Source organism: Rhyacophila brunnea, unplaced genomic scaffold (genome assembly GCF_057557595.1).
Source record: "Rhyacophila brunnea isolate RB1 unplaced genomic scaffold, BYU_Rbru_1.0 scaffold_32, whole genome shotgun sequence".
Taxonomy (NCBI): Eukaryota; Metazoa; Arthropoda; class Insecta; order Trichoptera; family Rhyacophilidae; genus Rhyacophila; species Rhyacophila brunnea.
In genome coordinates, this window is record NW_028232985.1 from 371,014 (window position 1) to 393,215 (window position 22,202).

The following is a 22,202-nucleotide window of genomic DNA, read 5'->3' on the forward strand; positions in this document are numbered from 1 at the left end:
AACGATGTTTTATATGCATGCGATTGATAGAATAGAATAAAATATACCATGATTTATGCATTAAAAGGTGATTTATGTTTGAAATCTTTAGTCAACGTAATAAATCCATGCAAATATTTTTTTCCGCGTTTTTCCTATCCCAACTCATATGAAATACCGTAGAATATTTATTTACTAATAATTTATTTTTGTATATTATATACTTCAGTTTTTTAAAAACCTACGGGCATTTGCAAAATTCAAAAATAATGAAAAATTGTAATACTTTTATGAGAATAATTTATCGCAAATACATAACCGATGATGCACACAAGATATGTAAAAGTATAAATGATGAAGTTCGGTAATTTTATTTTGCTATTAACAAGATTTAAAACATTTGACATCCTTTTCGTTATTTAATAAACCTTATTTAAGTCATTATATTTTTTCGGACTAACACATCAGAAAGCTTTTTAAAACTAAAATTGCACTATAAAAAAAATTTAGGATTTAAAAAACCCCGCGCAAACATCAAAGTACAATAAAATACTTTTAGAAGTTCTAAATTTTGCAATATTACATTTGTAGATTGATATTACTAATTTTATAAATGAATGAACTTTTATATCCGCATATCAAGTTTTTTTATGTTTTTTGTTGAAGCATTATTCTTTTATGAGAACTACAAATTTTAAACAAAGATTAAAGCTTATTTATGCTTACTTATGAACTAGAGCATTCAAAGGATCAATAAACTCTAAAAGGTTTATATTATTAACAAAATATTTTCGAGGTATTTAAAAAGACTGCTATGTATGCAAATTTACAACGATATAATATATTATCTTTGTGTTATAAAAATTTTACTTAATTATAAGTAGAATTAAAAGTGATTTGCATAAACTATAATAGTATTTTCCAATGTTTATTTTAAAAGGTTAAAATAAGGCATAAGCTCCTTAGAAGATTTTATAAGAACCTAGAAGCATAAATTTGATTTTATATCTCATTTAATTTGTTATAAGCGAAAATACATTTTCAAGTTATTTATAGACCTGAAAAATACATATAAACGTTAAGATATGTTTTTTAGGTTTTTTTTTTGATATCGCATATATAGGAATATACAATATGAATTTGTGTGTATTTGATTTTAGACAAAATATTTATAGAATCAGAAAATCTCAAAACTAATAATAATACAAATTTTTTTGTAAGAAAGAATATATCTAAGTTAAATAGGTTTTATTGTACATAAAAAGTATTTATATATGAATTTTCGTTGTTGTTAAATAAGATTAGACATTTTAATTTTATAACTTTAGTTGACGCAACAGCTATAAAAATTTGCTCTATTAACTAGTTGAATATTAGCTTTCAGAAACCTCGGTAATAAAATTAGCATGTATATATAACACCGACTATAAATCAGCTATCTATTTAGTACAAAGGCAACATAAAACCAAATTCTATATTGAATAAAATATTGTTGTAATTACCTATAAGCTGTCATTATAGACTTCGCGGCAATTTATGTAATTCAACAAAGAATAGTTTAAGAAAAACACTTAAATGTTTTAAGCTTATAGAGAAGATGTTTAGGTAAACTATAAGGATGTTTTGCTTGATAATAATATACAGTGAATCTGTAAAATGAAGAAATCTGAAATTTTGCGAGAAACATGTAAAATTGAAAGTAAAAATAGCTGCAAATAAATGTTTTTGCTTAAAAAAAAACATTAGTCCATTTATTGCCAAAAATATTATTCTAAGATAGAACTTTATTTTTACTCGAAGATATGTTCCAACGAAAACCAAATGTTATAAATTACGCACACTAAGTGAAATATATATATTTTATTTGCAATATTACGTGTTCAAATATTACTTTTTTGCAATAATCTTTTTTTGGTAATTCAAATGATATATTTGGCATTTGACTTGTTAATATTTTTGCTATATTTGCAAGAGAATATTTTGAAATCCGAATAAATTATATAATAATATCCTTTGCACAAAATCAGTTTAAAATTCATATTGGTAAATATGAAATAATAAGAACTTAAATAAAATTTTCGTATTATATTTAAGTGAGTTTATGTACCACGAGACGAATATGATATTTATTGCAAGAATATTTTTTCAGGCCATTTCTTAAATAATATTTGTTTATTTGGTTTTTTAAAATTAACATGTTGCAGATACGGTACATATAAAATAACCATACTTAGAAGTTAACACAATTCTTAGCTTAATAACATATTTATAAAAAGAAAAGAATAATGAGTCAAAAATTACTTATTTAAATTAACTAGGGTGTTCATCCATATAATTCATGTCATTAAAACATTTTGTCGTGTCTTAAATCGATGACAAAATAAAATTTAATTGAAACCCAGGATTAATTAAATGAAAAAATCATTTATTTAAATCTCAATACCAATTTATTTCTTGATCCATAATATTTAAGGTTGTTATAAATTTGAAAATAAAGTATAAGGCTATCCAGTACAATACATAATTATAATATATATAGTAATTTTTAGTTCCTTTTGTTGTATAAGACAGCGCATAGCATATAAATAAATAATAGAACCAAAACACTATAGTTTGGCGCGTAGGGTTCTTGAGTAAATTTTAAAAAGGCTTACACTATGCCATGTGTAATAATAAAATACCACCCGGTTTGCAAGATTATATGAAAAAATAAAATATATATTAATTTCTAAGTATGACAAAAAAAGTAAGGGTGAATATTTTTAGTCACTAAAGCACACTTAACGACTTTTATTATCTATAAAGATGTACATTTTACGATTCTGATATGATATATGATTTTTTTATAACACATATTACAAATTAATCTATTAAGGCGCATATAATAGATTGAATGCATATGCAATTGAAAGATCAAGAAATCAAATTATGTAAAATAAAATAATTAATCTTTAAAATGCACTTCATCATCGATACATGAATTATATCTTTTGACAGCACTTTATTTATTGCAAGTTTCCATATAATAAATTATAATATTAGTTTTATTATTAAAACATCGATTTTCAGCCAATATAAATTGTATCTAGTTGAATGAATCTATAACTGTGCCCTAACTTAGAAAATGCGTATATGTGATATATTATTTAATATTTTGTTAAATTGATCAATATTAGTTTTACACAATAACAATAAACTAGAAAATTGAAATATTTTTAACTACTTTCTATTCGACAATAAAATTTAATTTTTAAGATATTTATAAAGAGCCGCTTCAATCTTCTTTTGCCTTTAAAAATTTCAATATATTTTTTCGCTTCATTTTGATTATAATATTTAACTACCTTCGTTTTTATGTTAATAATTTATTTGTATTAGCATAATCTTGCGCAGATAATTTATTTTTCTTCGAAGCCCTTGCCTCGTACGCTATAAATGAGATACAAATCCGTGCATATTTCTTATATTTTTGCAATTTTCTACAATATAAAGATATATTATAACGCCAAATCTTTTTTTTGGATGGCTCTTCACAAGTCAACAAAATTCTCTATATAATTAATGTAATTTCAGTCATATCTCTTAATTAGTTTACCCTGGTACTCTTATTTACAGCATTATTTTTATTTCTATGACTTTCTTAAATCTTTATGAAATCTTAATTCTTTATTATTTGGAAAACCCTTATCTCTCGTTTACTAGCTTTGAGTACACTTTACATAAATTATTTTGCATTTTAAAAAAAAATTATCTTGATGTTAATTCTTGTTTGTATCAAAATATCGTACCCTCTAAATTATTTTATGTTTTCGTCATCGAAATTATATACATGTCTTCTTCCACCATTTTTGACCGCCAATTTTTTTTCCCTAGCTTCTTAGAAGTTTCAAAGACAAAGGCATTCAAACACGTCGTTATTGTAATTAATTTTTTTCTGCCAACCAAGGCATGGAATACGCTTAAAGTTCAGCAGAAATGACTCTTATATTCTATAATGTATAATTGTTTGTGGAAGTTATTGCTAAATATATATTTTTTAATATAATATTGCCAATTACAGGAATGAAAAAGACTCTTATACTGATAATTCTTGAGAGAAGAAGGGGTATGAATTATAGTATAGCAGAAGAAAGATATACTAAAAGGTATTTATGAAGTTTGTTAGAAAAATACAACAAACAATCTGTTTGAGAAAATAATAAAGTCAGTTTAAAATTAGTTCATAAATAAAATAAATATCATAATGATATATTTGCAGAAAATCCATTTAATAATTATAAAATATAATAAAAATCTGTTTATGCCTTTCTGAATTTTTTTTTATATAAAAGAATGTATAATCAGTTCAAATTATTATTGTGTAAATTATTATGAGCTGGATTGTTTATATTCGTATAGAAAACCACATTTTTTATAAATAGCATCTCTTTATAAAATCGTATAATTTTCAGCTGATTTTTATTACATGCTACAGTTTTGTCGAAATGACTATTTATTCGACCAGCACGTTCATTACTGGATTATTAAATTGTTAAAATTCGCGAAGTACTGTTTAGAGTATGTTGAATTGTTTATGAAGCAAATATGTGCTTATAATAAGATTTACAAAAAAATTCCTAATTTTATCCATAAAAAAAGACACTTATAATACAGTCAAAAATTTTTATAAATGTATTTTTTGGCGTATTATATAAATTGATACATCCTCAAAATTCAGCATATTAGCCTCAAATTTATTTGATTACGGAACTATTGTACTATCATTAGCATTGTATTTTAGGAACGCTCTTAGTATAATATCTCAAAATACTTAAATGATACTTAGTATATTATATAATTATTAACAATGTAAACATAAAACGGGTTAACTACAACAATTTTTGATAATATAAATTATATATAATGTATTTGAACGCAAAATTGAGTAGATATACTAATTTTTATATGAAACCTTTCTAATACTAATATTTTATTCATGAAAGTGTGTGTGTGTTTGTTTTACAAAATTTATTTAAAAAATGTTCGACAGTTAAGATGGCTACGTTTATGTATTATTTAGTGTTAGACTATATGTAACGGGTTTTACTGCTCTTGTTTTGTTTGAATGATCATTAACATGAAAAAAATCTAATATAAAGATATTTCTGGAATCTAGCCGATTTTAAAAATAACGTTGCCTGTTTTAAACTTTGCATTTATATTGAATTATATATATAAAAAAATTATAGAATTTCTAATCCTATGATTTGATAAATTATTAATTTCTAAATATGGAAAGTATAGAGGTACTCTTAATAAATTCTTTTTTTTTATTTTACGAAAAATACATAATTCTACGGATACAAGGTATTTTGATTTGGATTTAAGATATAAATAAGCAATATTTTTTTGTTGTTTGTTGATTTTTTACTCTATAATTTGGTGGATATTAATAAGTAATTAATTCTTAAAATCATGCAAATAAAGATTATTGGTTAAAATTAAGTACAATTTATTAAAATTATGTATTTTATAATCTTAAAAAGACTAGGGAACAAAAGACTATTTTTTTGTATAAATTAGTCATTATTAATTTCTGGTGATAATAATAAGATATATTTTACAGTATTATTTTTTGTGATCACATATAGTCTTCGTAAGATGTTTGAGGATATGATTCACTAACCTTTTTTAAGTGTTTCTCGTTATCCGATGTTGTCGAAAAAAATATGAGGATCATCAGAATTACTTCCTTTGTTGGCACTAAAATGAGAGTATGAGGCTGTATATCTATCTATTTCGGATTTAATTATATCATTTGCGCCTGCGTATGGTACTAAGCTATTTTTAATATTTACGTTTTCTTCATAGGAATCTTTTTACGAAGATCGATCGAGCTATGGCTATTTATATTTTTTCATGTCCTTCACTTTTAGTTTGATTCATATTTAAACAATTTTAATTTTCTTCAAAAACAAATTTATAATCGTAAAATGTATTTAGCTTTTTTTAGAATCAAATTCTTGACGTATATTTTCCTTTTCTGGATGCAAATAAAGCTTTAACTTTCTTTCGGGTTTTGATGTTTCAAATAAAAGATTATTATGGTATCTTGCGTTTTTATTAACCGTTTTTCTTCGTTATCTTTATTTGCTATATTTTAGTAATGTTCTTTATTTAAATTGCTTTAAAAGCTAAAACATGTATACAGATTATTGTTGGCAATAGCATCTACAATAAATTCCAAGTCATCTACATTTAAATCATAATCTAGGTTTATTCTTGGTCCATATTTGTTGTTATATTTCATAATTTCTAGTGTAAGAGTTATTGTTTCTCTTAAATCATTGATGATAATATCCCCAGACTCACATAGACCAAAACTACTTAAAATTTTATTGAGAAAACTTACTCTGGAAAAAACTTTATTTTCTGTTCGTTTGGAATTGTCTTCACGATAATCGCTGGGCTTTTCAAATTAGAACAGTTATAGCAATCTGGCTTAATTTTACTTTCTAAATAATTTGGTATCGTCGATTGCAGGGCAGTAGAGCGCTTCTTTGGTGACGGCATTTTGTTTGTGGAATGGGGATCTATTATAACATTTTGAACTTTTGGAACCAAAAAATCTGGGTTATGTCTATTTATGACTTCTTTCATATCTGGTTTATACTTAGTACGATATAAATCAAAGTTTTTTAAAATATCAGATACAGATGAAAATAAATTAACGTTCGGATGATAAATATTTAAATTTATATCCCAAAAACTAAAAGTATTATCCGGTAGCCTATATGAATTTTTATCTGAATGTTTCTGATGACTGGATTGTTTATATGGTTGGCTAGACTCGTTTTTCACATTACTACTTGCTGCATGATCTTTAATTATAAAGCTTGGCTTAGAATCGAATATATAATATTCTTTTTTGCATTTATGTTTATCAAATGATTTTTGATACATAGTATTATTTCTATATCTATATGAACTCGAAACTTTATCATTTTTTCAACAATCATCAGCTGGAATGGAAGTCTTCTATTATTTTTCACACCGTAATCTGAATTTTGACATTTATGATCCCTGTTGAATTGATTATGATATAATAATCATGATAAGGGTATAAATTATCTTAAATAAATTTAAGATTAGCGTAATTGTAGAAATCACACGATTCGAGGAACTTAAAATTTTGATTAAAGTTAATAAAAATAAACCATTTTATTCATATTCTGAATGTTATTTATGGACAAAGGATAAAAATTTTGATTCACGAAAAAATGATTTTGGATTTGATTGATTTGTCGTCACATTACTCGTAAAATTAATTTCGTAAATTATATTTCAAAAGCTAGATCTTCTTTTTTATTTTACTAAGATCGTGGGCAGAAGTTAATCTCTTAGATTCAATTTCTTTAATAAATAAATTTCATCAAAACATTTCATGTGTTTTTCTTTTCATAGAACATAATGTAACCATAATATTGTTTTTTTATTTTGTATTGATCGTGATTTCTAGATTTACATTATTCTAACGGTATAGAATTAGATTGATTACAAAACGAAGATTTGAACTCTATTTATATCTTCTTTGAATATTTATAAATAACAAACTCAAAATAAACAAAATACATTTTTACTTTATGACAGGGATAATCTAATAGCTGTTGTATGTAGAATGCTTAAATGGGTGACAGAATTCCTATAAATATTCGTTTTCTATTTAGAAAATTATGTTAATTTTATCACACAAAAATTTATTAAGGTATTATTTTTTTAGATGTTTTTACATTACTTTTATCACATTAAGCAAAATTTCTTACTTATTTAGGTTAAAGAATATAAAAACATATAATATTGTCTAGCTTTTATAATTTTTGTGATATAAAATCCATCTTATCATCACATTTATTATAATTAGGTGGAAGAAATTAAATTTTAGTATATAAGATAATATTATACAATGCAAAATAAGGGGGAAACCTACTAATCGAAGCACAGGGGTTTTAGAACCTTTTACATTATAAGAATATTTTTTTCGAATAAAAAACAATAGTTCTGATAAAGATACTATGTTGAAGAACTTACATGTAAAATTAAATTTCTTCTTCTTCATACTAAATTAATGAACCTATGTTGGATTAAAATTAAATTGGTTCGCATTTTATTTGTGTTATATACCATTATGTATAATAATCTGTTTTACTTCTATTTATATCCTGGAATTTTCTTAAAATCAAAATTTTATCCACTAAAAATTGTTCCTCACTTCTTGCAGATTATTGAAAATAATCAATGAATTGATAAGTCGTTGATTTAAGGCTTAAATTCGCCAGAGGTATTATAGAACTTATAAAAAAAAGCTCAAACCATAAGTTTATCTGTGTTTTTTGAAATTTGATCGATTTTAATAATTACATAGGAAAATATAATATTTAAAATGATTGAAGCTAATCTGCATTAATATTCCTGATAAAATTGCACTATTTCTGTTTATAAAAAATATATAAACGAATTTTTATGTTTAGACAGCAAAATTCATTTTTGTTGTTTTTTCAATTTCGTTGTATTAAATAAAATTTTAAAACCTATGGAATATAACATTTGCAATAAAAAACCTACCTAATTTTTCTTTTTTATTTTTTGTAATTCAATTTAGATGTTATTTATTTTTTTTGCAACAATTTTAAATCTTGCATGCAATTTTTTGCTTTCGAATATAAACAAAAAAATGCAAAATGATTGTATTTCAATATTGCGTAGTCAAAAAGAAATAAATATATATTTCCATGTAACTATTTTTCAAAAAAATGTTTGTTTTGACTATATTATTTTTCAGACTTTAATAATGGCATTATATAGATATATGATCTAGCATAAGCATTCAATTTTATTTTCTATGGACGAAAAAAATTATTAATTGGCCCTAGAAAATCGCAGTATTTTTGGACGAATGTATAAAATTTCCTTTTCCTAGAATTCATATCGACAGATTATTAATTGAGCAACAACTAAATTCCTAATAAAATAGAAGATCATCTATATCGCTAAATATATTGTAAATTAAACGTTTGCACATACATCATTTTATATATTTAGGCAGTTTATTAATTACGATTACCATGCTCTTTATCTCAAAGTCTAAAAGAAACTAAAAAATGACATTAGTTAATATAAATTGCATCTGTATTGAATTGATTTTTTTATAAATAACTTTCTAAACTAGATTTATTTAAATAGAAGAGTTACTTTATCTGAATTTTAGTCAAAATTCATTTTTTTTTACACGATAAAAAGTTTATTTTATATTTGGTTTGTTTTTTGAATGACCATGGATGTAATCTTTTGATTTATTGTCATTTTAAGTTTTAAAAACGTGCACTGGAATATATTAATCAATGAAGAATTATCCGTTTATCTTATATTAATTTTTAATTTATAATGATTTGAATTTAATTTTCGATGTACGGCTTTTTATCATAAGCGATTTTTTTAAACGAAAGATTTGCACTATAATTCTATAAATTATACTTTTATTCAAAAGCTTATAAATTTAAGCTGCTTTTATTTGATAAACATCATACAATTCGTTAAAAACTAACTATGCTGTGGCAATATTATTTTTACTCAGAAATATATTTATTTGTTTTTTATGACTAGAAATTCTAAGTCATGGTTTTATTTTTCTATTTCCAAGTTTACTATATTCTTATTCTGAAACAAATTACCGATATATAGATTCGATTTTCTTGTTATTCATCTTCACTTTATTGAAGCAAGCATTACTTTTACTTAAATATAGTTATTCCAAAAGTGCTCATTTGAGAGAAAAAGAGCAGTTGATGAAGATAGATCAGAGGAAGGTGTCAAAAGATGTATCAAGTAGTTGTGCAATATTCCCAACACGCTGAACACGTCTAAATAGATGTAATCGATAAAAAGAAAATAAAAACCATAAATAAATAAATTTACAAAAGTGAATTAATTTGTATTCTACCGAAAATATCTAGTAATTTTAAAAACATTTATAGTTTCCAATAAACAGCTAAAATGCCGATTTTGTTTGAGATATGTGTATTTATTGATATTATAGAAGAAATCCTAGAAAATCTGTCTTTATGTAAACTAAATGTTTCTATTGTTAAAATAAAGATTAAAATAAGTGATAATTAAATAAAAGGTAATTAAAATGGATTTATGTTGAATGAATTATTTATTTTGTTTTCAAAAATCTAAAATTAATCTTCAGGAATAAATATGAGCAACTTTAAAATAAAGATTAATTTTAAATACTAATTATAATCTGTCATGATGAATTTTTTGTATTTCTAAAATATATAACATGGCCATACATGTATCGGTCAAATACTAATATATATCATAACATGGGATGTTGTAGTCATAAAATATAATATGTCGTATGTTAAGGAAGCAGTGATACCAATGAAAAGGGAAGCAAAACTACAAATACTAACATGTAGAGAAAGACTTGTGTATATAAGTCTTGAGTTTTTAACATAATTTGAGGAAGAAGGTATGGATTATTTGATTTATAAGAGTATACCGTAATATGTAATATAAAGCAATTTAAAGTTTTGCACAAGCAAACATATTAGATTTTCTCTTAGATAAATTTATAAATTACTTATTGAAAATAATTACCAACAAATTAGAATACTATGCTGCAGAAATAAATAAGTTGTTCTTAGGTCTCTTTTTTGACTATATGGTTTTATTTGAATTTATATAACTTTAATACTTTGTTGCTTGAATTTTAATATTGTTTGAACTCCAATATATCATTTTGTTTAACGTTTTATTAGATTTTCTATGTTCAAAAATTTTTCATCATACTTTTTTTAAATAGTCTTATGAATATCTTGGTTGGTTTGTGGTTTTTTAAAATACTTTAGAATAATTAATTTGTATATTAGTGTATACTTATTAGCTTCATATATGATTTACTTATTTTTTGATCTAATTATTGTGATCTGATGATGAAATATCAAATTAATAATTTCTTGTATTTTCGCATTCTTTGAACGTTTATTTTATCATCTATCTATCAAACCTTTAATAATTTGATTTTTAGCTTAACATTGTAGATTTGGTCATTTTGATGGCAATAGATGGGTAATTTATTGAAAAACTTAAATTATTTAACATTCCTTGAATGAAAGAAGATGATGCATTGTGAAGATTGTAAATATATTAGACGCAAAAGATTTACACAAAATCTGTACAAATAAAATCTTAATATGATGCTTGAACAAATTTAATTGACCAAATCATAATTAACGCATATACATTTTATAAATTTACGCTGTAACATCTGCAATATTACTTTAAAAGCGGTTATATAGTTCTAAATTTTATTATATGCAATTATCTTATTTTCTGGTGATATATACATGTCAAATGTATGATGTTTCTACTATGATTAATTCAAAAATATTTTCGGTGTGATTTTTAGATTTACTTCGACTTAATCTTATCATATTATTACACCAGAAGAAATAAGATTAAAAATAAGTATTCAAATCAAGGTAACATAGAATTCTAGAGATGAAATGGGTATTTTCGATTTATATGCCAATATTATAAAACAATAGATTTAAAATGATTATTTTACTTCATAAAGATCGATTATCTTTATGCAATGCTTTTGCTTTTATTTCTACTTAGCGCTTTAAATTATAGTGTATTAAATCTACCCACTAATTCTCTTTCGAATATGGGTTTAATGCGGCTATAGTTTATAAAGTTCAATAATTTTATTCGTATTCAAATGAAATTGACTGAAATATGTGGGTTTTATTGCATTTACATCGTATTTGGGTGTTTTTAGATTTATTTGCCACAAGATTATAATCTGCACATTTAATCTTTAAATTTATAGATAGAAAATTTTTATGTTTAAATCTAGGTAAATTGCTATTTTCTATCAAAAAGATATAATATTAAGGATGTATGTTTTCAACTTCTTTGTATGTAACGTATATTTTTTAGTCCATTATAAATATTGCTTTTATTGAAATAGAATTTAGGTTTAGTAAATACTAATTTAGATGATTTTATTCAACCTATTTGTTGTTTCAGAATTTTTAGATTCATACTAATCATGTGCATAAGTTTTCAACATTCTATATAAACTTTTAAAAATTCTATTCAATTTGACTATGGTTCTTTTTCAACTTTTACTTTCTAGAATGTAAGCTTTGATCACAAACACCTTTTAATTAAGAAATTTGATGGCCTAGCTGTGTAAATATTTACAGAAATTATCGGATAAATATTCGTGGTAAAGTATTTATCAAAAATACAAGGGAAATTTAAGACGGTCATGATAAAAATTTTATTAAATTGTAAAATCAATAAAAACTGACAATATATTTAAATATAAAATAATTTTATATGCTATACATTTTAAATCACGTAATGAGTAAGAATATTCGGGATACAAGGTTTCTATGAAACCCATGCTATTTTCGTAAAGACTACAACATTTTTTGTTTTTATAAATAAAGAAATAAAATTTAGGTGATGCTGAATATATTTCAAGTCTCATATATACAAGTAAAAAATTTTGTTGACGTGATAAAGTCGTGGTATTCAGTAGTCTATAGAGAAAGGGTTAACATTCTAAGCAATGATCAGTATTCAGTGTTAGTAAAATTCATGGATATAAATTTGATAAGTGTTTGCATTTGTTATTCTTAAAAAATAGATAAAACTTAGCCTTTTGGATGCAAATTTTGTATATAATAGTCGATAATAGAAATTAATGTCGCGTAAACTCAATTGATTCTATTATATAAGATATATATTTAATAAGACCGATTGCTTACTCGAATCAATTTTTTAATCCCATTTAATTCGTTGTAATACATCGATACATCACTTGGAATTATAATTTTGACATCTTCTAATTCGACATAATAACATCAGATTGAAAAGTAAATTTTCGTTCTTTTTTTTATAATACTGTTAAAATGTCTAACTGGTATTACCTTTTTCTTACTAAACAGATTTATCAATGAATTTATCTTTTTTTGCAATATACATAATTATTTTCTGCTGTCTTTATTGAATATTAGATTTACAGTCATATAAAACCTTTTTACATTAAACAAAAAAAACTAGCAACACAAATTACATGACATATGGAAAACATTAATAACAGTAAAATATAGAAAAATTTTCATTTTAATATGTCAAATATCAAACTGCATCCTTGATTAAACTTTTTTTGTATTTGGGTTATAGTATGTAGCGCTAATATAGGTTTTTGGTTATAAAACATGATGATTTAAACGATTTTGTGCATATATTTATGCAGTTCAGTAGGAAAAAACTAAAATATACGTTTTAAATTTGCATTTTTATTGTATAGAGCATGAATTTTGGTCGCTGTTCTATATCTAAAATTTTATTTTGTTAAGTAAATCATTTCGGTATTTGTTTTTTGTATATTGTTCTTCAAAATATACCTATTTACATAGTTGACTCATAATGTTTTTTGATTTTTTTACTCGCTTTATTTGTGACACCATTTTCTATTGCATTCCGAAATATAACTAAACTTATAAATCGAATTTAACTCTTTAATTTGCTACAAGTAGCTCATGCGTATAAAAAAAATTACCTCACCTGTTCACGATAAAATTAAATATTGCACATAGTTTTTTATGTGTAATGTAGAAGTAGTTATTCGTATTTTTTTTAATATAAATAGAAACAACAATGACAGTCAAACGATATTCAAATATATATCTACGAATATTAAGTTTTTCTGGAAATTATTAGTATAAAAATAAAATTTAACTCATTTGATGCATCAAGAAGGCATAGAATTTGTGTTAAGCGAAAATAATTATGATTATATTTAGTTTTCTTTGATTTTATGACGAGAAACAAGATGTGAATTAAAATTTAAGCTCTATCATAAAATATCTATTTTTGATGTTCCACTTTGTGCACTAATATACGGAAATCTATATATTTTATAGAACATGACCGTATTCTACATCAAATTTTGTAACTAAATATAGTAATCTACAAGTCTACAATTTTATATAATTTATTAGGCCCTTTATTTCATGAAATTGTCAGTATGCTTATTTTTAAAAAATATAAAACTTGCATTTTATTTTTTCGTTGAACATGATAAAAATGTCTTCTTTGTCGAGAAATCAGATTTTGCATATAATTGAAAACAAAATTTTTGATAATTGTAAATAAAAGGTTCTGATTTAGATGATTTTGTTTTAAAGTAATAAAATTTTAATATTTTCATGCCATTTCTTGCCATCATGCATATTTTGAAAATAATTTTTTTTTTTAAATAAAATTATAAATGCGTAATGTTTCTAATATTTTTAAGTATTATTTTCTTGCTGTAGAATAAATAAGAAAATTCAGCTCATAAATTTTTACTAATTTAGAATTTTATTTCAGATTCCCATACAGCCTTTTTTGTAAAAATTGTACTATAAACAACCATGAAGTTAAGGCAAATGCTATAAAATCATATTAATTGACTTTATCTCTGGAATAAATATGATTAAATGAATTATAGATTGATTTCAGATACTCATTTTTTTTTTAGCAAATAAATATAAATTATATAATTCATTCACAGTAGATTTGCCTACAATTGGCTGATAAATATATAAAAAACTTCTGCTATAACAAAATTGAGATTATCCCGTTGATATAGCACAGTTTATAGGTATTTGTAGGGATTAAGTTATAAAATCAAATGTTAGTTCGGCCTTTTCTCTCTAAATATATATGGTTTGCTCGGAATTTTATGCTGAAAGCGATGGAAATAACCATAATTATTGCATATCTTTTCTATATTTTTTCATCTTAAATCATGCAAAACCATCATTTTAATCTATTTGAATCTGCTTTATAATTACACATTGTTCAAATACGTTTCCTAGAAATACTTTATAATAATTGTAATTTTGTCTTATTTTTATCTAGATTGTATTATAAATTACACTATATTTTATGTTTTTTTGAAGAAGACCTTCTAACAGATTTTATAATTCAATATTTAAAATAATAACTAAAAAAACTATAAATTATAAATTATAAATTTCATCGTATAATAAGTTTTTTCATTATTTACTCTATATTCCAATAAAAATAGCAAATTATGGTTAAAATTTATATTGCAAATTCCTAAAAATACGTAATGTTAATTGCATGGATATATAAAGATCGAATTTGTATTTCTCCTGATTAAAATTCAAATAAAATTTGGAATAAATTTAATCTTTCTTGCATTTCTTTATTTAAAAAAAGAATAAAGCCTTAAATTTGAATTTATGAAGTTTTTATATATTTTAAAAGCATTTTTATAGTATTTCCATACGGTCTTATATAAAAAAATTAACCTTAAAGTATCTGTTTTGAAAAAAATCTGCTTATATGATTTTTCTTTTAGAATTAAATATAAATATTTATAAATTTATTTATGGTATCCTAAATTTAAAAAAAAATTCTTAGCCCTTTGAAATATTTTTCAGCATCCTCTGTGCCTTCTTCTCAACCAACATTTTCTTCCATATCTTTTACAGAAAATTTTGTGGCCTCTTACTTTTTTCTTGTTCGATTAATTGTTAAATCTCGTTATAGGTTGCTTTCAATCCGTTGGCTGTGAAATATCGTCAGCACTTTTTAGCCCTCATGGTTTCTACATCAATTTAAGGACCATCTCGTGAATCGCTAGAAGAAGGATGTGTATTTGCAGTCTATTTTGCCTTCTTTAGATTATCGGACGCTGGTTTTACTTTTACTCCGCAAAAAATATGAATGCTATTAGCATGTGATATAAGCTTAGGGAACCAAAAAAAATCTATTTGATTTCTGATATTTTAGATATTTATTATGATTATCAATAATAACTAATAAAATATGAGTTATGTATTATCAATATGGAAGGGCCTATCGCTATTTAAATTATTAGTCGGTTGTTTCAATATATAAATTCGATTTGATTATATTATTCATTGGATATTATAACCGATTATCTTTATATTTTGAATATCGATTGGTCTTTTTTTATAGAATATGCTTATTCTTGACCTTATATAATTTAACCAATATAATAAAAATATAATTACCTGTTGATTTGTCTTTACACGTGTCATTATAGTTATTGGCCAATCTTTTACGTTATTATATCTATGTATATTATGGATAAAGGGGTTCTATCCCCATTTTTTGTATTTTTTATTTTGCCAAAAAGTTGACGTATAGGTAGAGACATAATCAGATTAGAATTATAAAAACAAAATTTTCTAATGTTTCAAATGATTCTCTTGTATCTTTAAATGTATGAAAATAGAAATTTCAAGTAAAATTTAATAAATTATTATCATCTAAGTTAGAAATAATTGGTATTTTGAATTGCACATTTATCTGGTATAATAAATTTAAATGTTGACCTGAATGTAAACAATCTTTTTTATGTATGTTTTTTTCTTTAATTACATAAGCTTATCTAATTAAACGTAAATATCTGTGGGAAGCTGTAAATTAAATAATTTATTATTAAATTTAAATATAGTTTATGTATTTGATTTTATTGTGTTTAGATATGAAAATCTTGCATTATAGTGGTAAAGCTATTTTTGATAGTAGAAATACTTATCCGGTGTAAGTATATGTTTTTTGATGAATTAAAACTTTCTATTAGTTTTAAGTAAATTTTGATTTATAAATATATTTTTTTAACAGACAAACATATAGTTCTATTTATTTTAGCTTTTGAGATGACCGATATATTTTTATATAATCTTTACAATTTTGAGACTTGTTTTAAGATTGTTTTTCTCAATTTCTCGTAGGTTCTTTCAATAATGCTTCAGTCGAGAAGGATTAAATTACTTAGGATGGGGATTGTATTAGGTTTCATATTTGCACATATAATATATTTTTTCGTTTAAATTTCTTTAATAATTCGTTTTTAACATCTTCGCTAAGTTTGTTTTTGTCTTAAAACCTCATATTTTGTGCAATAAAAAATATTATTGGTATATGTTTTTTTTCTTATACATTTTTTGATTTATTAATATCTATTTTATGCTTTTTTTCATTTTGAGATTTATTTTCTAGCCTTGTGTAAATATTTTAAAATCCCGATAGATTTTTTGACATGTTTTTTTTATGTTAGATTATATATAAAAAATTCATATTTTCAATGTTCATTGCAGTTCAATTGATACATTTGTTCCTTTGAATTTAAAAATTTAACATTGATTTCTAAAATCTTATCATTTTTTGGTCGAATAAGAATTTGTTTTCGTTATTTATACAGCAACGTTTAGTCAAATTATTGTGTCATGTGTATTCTTTTGTATTTATTAGCGTCGATGGTATATATATAAAACCTAACACAGTTTATTCCTAATAGAAATATGTATTTATTTTTATTTTTTAGATGCTGCTTTTTACTGTATATATCATATATGAAATTTATTATAATATGCGGTAATTTCATTTTTTGTTATTTAATTTCGTACAAGAAAAATTTTAGTTTCCTTTAATAAAGATTCGCTTGATACTTCCTGACAGCTCTCCATTTTAACGTTATTATAAAATACACCTTCTTAAGCTTAGACTTTTGATTTGAATGTCTCATCGATCCTATTGTTTGTCTGTATGCTTCTGCTCATGTTCGCATAACTTACTTCTTTATAAACAACTATTAAATATGTCATTATTAATTCATGTGCTAAGTTTGTATATATAATTTTTGTTTTTGTTCTCAAGCAAATATCCAGATTTTCATACTCACAACATATAAATACCAGCTTCTATCTTCTACGCTCCGTGTTTTTCTTAGATAAGTCAACTTTTTCAGGACCTATTAATTATAAATTCAAGGTTTTTCTCATTCTAAGGTTTAATAAATGCCTTGATCTGCTTCATGACTTCGAGGCTATCATATATACAAAATTATATATATTATTCGATCTATACTATGAATAAGAAATAATGATAAATGTTATAAACAAAAAAAAATATCAGCATATCATTGTATCAATTTATTTACTTTAAATTCAAATACTTTCTTGCTTTTTATTTTTTTTTTATATTTTAATAAAATTAATTGCGCGTTTTTCTTACATAATTTATATTTATTAGCGATTTTGTAATTGATATTATATATTTTGTATTTTTTCAATTTATTCCATACAACAACAATATGATTTACTATTTTATATAAATATATGCACATAAATTTCACATAATTTTTTTGCCATTTATTGACATGGATTTTAAATCGCGATTTATATTGTAAATTCTTTCAAGCTCCAAATCTTGGAATATATTAGCTTTTTATTTTATGCAAAATTTGTTTGTTTAGATGTTGAATTCTGCAATAACGCTTGTAATTTTATATGGATTTCCTTTAATATCCTATTTCTGTCTGAATTTATTTAATTGTATTTTGCATTCTTTCAAACATAGATTCATTTTATGCAACTATTTAATCTTTTAATAAGTTTATTTGACCATGCAATTTTTTTTTAATTTTTTATTTATAATATACATAGATTAATTTTATGTAATCATTTTATTTATTATTTATTATCTTTTTATATTATAACTTTTATTTAAATATGTATTTTTATTTTATGTGGTACGCCCCTCATTATTGTAATATGTCAAGACTGAATTTGACGTAATTTCTTTTATCTAAGAGTTTCCTATTTGAATTTCATTTTTTACGTAATACAATTGAACTAATCACATTTGAGAAAAGAAGAGCAGTTGATGAAGATAGATCAGTTTAATGTTATAAAAGATGTATCAAGGAGGTGTGCAACATCCTCAGTGGGCGACTACATCTCAAAGAATGAAATCTATAAAAATAAAAGCCTGACAAATAGATAAAAAAATTAACATTATTTAAACCTATTATTATATTATGAATGCGTTATCAAAAAATTTCCAAAGATGCAAAAAATTAAAATATTTGAGGTAAATAATGTAATAACAATATTTAAAATAGTTTAGAATGAAGTAAAAATAATTTACCCGACAAAGATTAAAAAAATTGGTCAGAACAAAAAAATATTTAATTTCAGAAAAGGGCATAAGTGAAAGATAAAGACTATATATGAATACTAACATTATTCACAAGAAAAATAGAATGGTCAGTGTAGAGAATAAAAAAATTATGAATTGAATTTTATTGCAAAAAAGATTAATCTGAAACAGAAACAAGTTGGAAGCAACCGTTCATAGGTTTAATTTATGTAAATAATCATAAAGCTATGATATACTCGTAATTGACGCTACGAAAAACTCTTGATTTAGAAACGTTTTATTTTACCCAGATATTTAGCGTTTAGGTTCCGTTTATGCGTCTTAAATAACGATAGTTTTTCATACAAAAAGCACGTATTTATAAAAGAATATATATCGGGCCTTTTTAAAACCTAGATGGTGGTTAAATTTATCACAAAACAACTCCTTGTATAATTTGAAAACTTTTTGAAATCAATTGAATTCCTAAGATTATGTTAATTTTATATTTTTTTTTGGTTTACACAATTTTATCTAAAATTTTTATTCTACATTTCAAGTAATTTAGCAATAAAAATTAGAAAAATCAAATATTAAAAAGATCAATAGAGTTTTATGCATAGAAAAATCATCAACACCAGAAAAAAATCCTATGCAAATGTATATGTTATTTTTATCATATAATGATTTTTCTAGCATAGATTTATTTTCTCCTGTCTAAAAATTCCATTTACTGTGAGGTAAAAATTATTTAAACATATTAAACAACTTTTTTATGCATTTTTTAAAACCCTATTTATGTCCTTCTTGGTAAAATGCCTTATCATCAAATGATATTAGTTAAAGTGTCTTACGAAGTGTGAGAGCTGCAACGTATACTTATACTTCATCTGTGTTTTTAATTTCTCACTAATTTTTTTGTAAAATATGTAACCACCTCACTTCAAGTCATTGAATATGGTATTATTTTTGTTATAAATTTGTGTATCGAACCAAGTTCATTCGCTAAGATATCATATTTACAAAAAAAAATTTTATATTAATAGTATTTTTTGTGTTTTAAATATAGCAAAAGCTATCATTATGATGTAAATTTAGTAATCTTATGTATGTATAATATTTTTTCTAAATATATCAGTTTATGATGATGTTAGTGTTACAAATTATGATCCTCAATGCATCAAAAATTGTGTTAAAAAATTTTTTTGATTACATATTTTTTTCAAATTTTTATAGTCGCGATCTATCTTATAACAAATCTTTATTCTTATATCCTATACTCACACTGGATATATCAGAAGATCTATTTGTAAATTTTTTGCTTTTATAAAAAAAGTAAAGATTCTGTTTTTTTAGTGAATACGTATTTAAATTTATGCGCTCATTTTTTTGGATCTTACTTACAGGTATTTTTAAACCAACATAAGGAACGATATTAATTCATTTGGATAAATAAAATGCACAATTTAATAATAATTAAAGTATAAGAAGATTATATAAATATACAATTCATGTCAAAAATTTGAATAATATCCATAAAATTCAAAATAAGAAGCTAGAAACGTATTTCTTTGTATTGAAAATTTTCGTTCTTTCTTAATATAAATTTATTTTAATTGTATATTTTTATTAGCTAACTAATCTGTTCGAAAATATATCTTAATAGAAACAAACTAATCTTAAATAACAATTTATTCGTTCGAAATTTTCCTTTTTTATGCTTAGTATATCTTTTTTAAAATTTTTTTGTTGCAAAAATATAAATAGTAGGTATTTATACAAATAAAATAATTATAAGTCTTTTTTTGTACATTTTTTATATTATATATTTGGATTTTATACTTTAAATACATAAGAGTATATAATATATACACAAATCCTTCGGTTATATAAAAAAAATATACTAATCTCTATATAGATTAAAAAAATGTTTTCATTATAACATCATTAAATATGGTAAACGTTTCTTATTTCCCTATATTATAAAATAAATAACCAGGTTGGTTTTTCGTCTTTAAATTGATATTTTTATTTCTATTTCATCTTTTTAAATACACCCATAAATGTCAAACATAATAATGCCTGTTATAAATCCTTTTATGGGGCCATAAAAACTTTCGTAGGTTGAGAAACCATACACGTAATATAAGATAAAGGAGCAAAGAGTGATTTTTATAAATATTAATATTTGAATTTTATACGTTTACGTATGTCAATAATACAATCGTAATTATTTAGTGTTGTTTATTAATGTATTTGAAAGAGGTTTATATGCGTAAAATATATAAAAAACGTCGATAATTAAATAGAATAAAATAATTTGTTTTTTTAGATCATGATGTTGAATAGATCATTATTTACATCAAATAAAGCGTTGTAAATGTTCAGAATCTGATTTAAACCTATCACATGTTTGTTAAATCAAATAAAAATGAGTAACTTAGTTTATTGATATGCGGATAAAATAAAAAAACTCTGATTATGAATTTATACATTTATAATAGCAGTAATTTCAATTAAAGATTTTTTATATATTTCGAGTTTCCAGTAAAAAAGATATATTCAAATATTAAGTCGAACTTTTTTATTTACAGATAATATGATCAATTTATCATTCCGTAACTAGATTTGTGTGTCTTAGTATGTAGTATAAGATACATATGGGAATGGTAAATTTATATATAAATTAGTTGAAAAATTCATGTCTTCGGTGAAATATTTGTATAATGGTTTTTATTTGGGTATCTAAAGAATAAAAGAAAGTAATGTTAAATGTAATATCCTCTTTTGTGTTTGATTTGCTACAGAATATAATAGAACTTGAATTTATTCGGCTAACTTATTTCATTTGTTGAAAATAGTATGTTAATAATATTTTTTATAAGCAATATGTTTGCGACTGGATGATATTTAACAGGATTTTTATTTAATAATTGGTTTTTGTTGTTTATTAAAGCTAAAATGACTAATTACACACTTGTGGTTCATTAATACTGCTATCTATGATTAAAAAAGGATAAATATTCAACCGGTTAGAGTAGCATACTAGAAATAGATTATAAAAACATTCAGCAACAACTTTGATTTTTTCAGGGGTACGCAGAATTGATAAAAAGCCATCTGTTTGCAGGATTATGTATTTTAGGTGAAAAACCCTCAAAAGGGTGTTTTGTAGTTTAATTTGTATTTTAGCA